Source organism: Epinephelus moara, unplaced genomic scaffold (assembly GCF_006386435.1).
Source record: "Epinephelus moara isolate mb unplaced genomic scaffold, YSFRI_EMoa_1.0 scaffold4167, whole genome shotgun sequence".
In the NCBI taxonomy this organism is placed as follows: domain Eukaryota; kingdom Metazoa; phylum Chordata; class Actinopteri; order Perciformes; family Serranidae; genus Epinephelus; species Epinephelus moara.
In genome coordinates, this window is record NW_026081945.1 from 215 (window position 1) to 2389 (window position 2175).

Here is a 2175-nt window from a genome sequence, read left to right on the forward strand (position 1 = left end):
GGTGAGCAGGTCGGTTAAACCATTGTCTCTGTGTGTGGGCATCAATATAGAAAATTACCATGTAAAGGTGATCTCTGGAGTTAACAAACGCCTGTAAGTATTTCACTTATCGTTTAAGAAATGTCAAAGTTGTGACTTTGTCAATGTCGCTATTTTGCTCTGAAACCCTGTATTAACAGCGCGCGACGTGTTGTTATCTCCCTTTTTACCGCACAGTGGAACAGTCCGGTCCAAGTCAGTTAAAGAGACACTCACATACACATAATACTTTGGTTGGTTTCCGTCACCATTATCATGAATGTCAGAGAAGATTCAGAGTAAACAGAGTGGTGTTAGATATTGTTGTTAGCTGTGTGATACAATAAATAACCACAGATGATCATTAAAAAAAATCCTATATATGACAGGAAGTTACAAAAAACAAACTTTATTTAAAATGAAATTAACAAAGATAAAAAAATACAGTTGTGTTGTTTTACAAATGCACCTGAACAACTATTAATACAGGTAAAACAATACTTTTACATTACAGATGTTACAAAGTATTTGATTGAGAAACCAATATATAAAAACACACTTTGATTTAAGATATGATCTCCTGACCATGAAATGGAGCTGACAAAGGTCACTTCAGAGATATGTGACTCACCTCCCTGTCAAATATTTAACATTCCTTAAATAAAAGAATAATATACAAACGATGTGAAAACACCTGAAAATAATTATCAAATGCTATTAAAAAGATCATATAAACATGAACTGGTATAAAAATGTAAAAACACTTTCTCACTGTATGTTCAGGTCTCACAGTCTGAGTGCTGCCACTACAGTCTTGAAGGTTATTCTGTCTGACATATTAGAGGACATTATTCAAAATTAAGTTTTCTTGTTGCTGGAGATGGCGGTGTTGGCTGGTCCCTTGTCCGATCTTTCTCAGGAGGCGACCGTCGTCTGACCTGCTGGATGTCCTGCATGCCTATAAGTGTTCCGTCCCTTGAAGTAGAAGAAGACACTCACATTATTACATTACACCATACTTATTTTGAATGACAATGTAAAGACGCGATTAGACACAAATTTCCGCCGGGCGGCACAATGGACGTGACACAAAATACGCAAATTAAGCAGCACGAATTAAGCAAGAAGTGCGGTTTCACGTCATACACTAATTTAAGAGAGTTTAAAAATATGAACTTTGAGTTATTTGCATTTATGAAGAGAGTCAACACAAAATATTTTAGTGTTCAAATTAACTCAAGTAACGCGATGTCCGTGAATTATATGTAAGGTCAATGTAAGACGCAAATTCCCGCCGGGGCTATGCGATGGACATGATACGAAATACGTGAATATAAAGGTGCACATGAAGCGAGAAGCGTGATTTTGGGTCAAATGCTTATTTGCGAGAGGTCAAGCATTCTAGCGTTCAAACTTGCGCAAGTAATGCAACGCAAAAATTAATTTCATGTTTGGTGCGATCACAATATAAAATTGCGTTAACGCCAGACGCGAATAAAACTATAATTATACTGAATTGTATGTAAGGTCAATGTAAAGACCTGATTAGACGCGAATTCCTGACAGGCAGCGCAATGGACACATCGTGAAATACGCAAATATAGTCGCGCAAATGAAGCAGGAAGTGCGATTTTGTGTCATACACTTATTTGCAAGAGGTGAAAAATTGGAACTTCATCGACCAATTCATGCTGTGACAGCCAGTCAGCATTGAGATCCTGTGGGGACGTACGATGATGACGACGTTCCGACGGAAGTTCATTCATCAGTTCAGCGATTTCATGTGCGTATGAAGTGAGTTATTCATGTGTATGAAGTGAGTCAACACAAAATATTCTAGCGATCAAACTCGCACAAGTAGTGCAACGCGAAAATTTGCATCACGTTTGGTGTGAACACATCATAACAACGGTAGGGAAGTGTCTTACTCTTCAGTGTCTTTGGTTGTTCTTCGTGGCTTCTTGTTCTCCTCAGAGTCTCTGTGTGACAGCCTGAAGGATTTAAGAAAAGTCAGTGCTGAACAAACATTTATTTGTGGGGTTTGTTTGAAAAGATCTCAGTCAATCATTATTATATTAACTGTGAGACACTGGTGTTACAACAAGACAGGTGATTAAAGTTTGAAATTACCTGTCATGATGTTTCCTTATAAGCAGG

At 37.8% G+C, this 2175-nt stretch overlaps 1 long non-coding RNA gene across 1 annotated transcript; it reads right to left on the minus strand.

The window, feature by feature from the left end:
• Nucleotides 1–460: 460 nt before the first annotated feature.
• On the minus strand, nucleotides 461–2175 carry LOC126387419 (uncharacterized). Its single transcript, XR_007569649.1, has 3 exons — nucleotides 2149–2175; nucleotides 1947–2009; nucleotides 461–993 (listed from the first exon to the last, which is right to left on the minus strand). It is a non-coding gene; the product is annotated as an uncharacterized LOC126387419 (long non-coding RNA).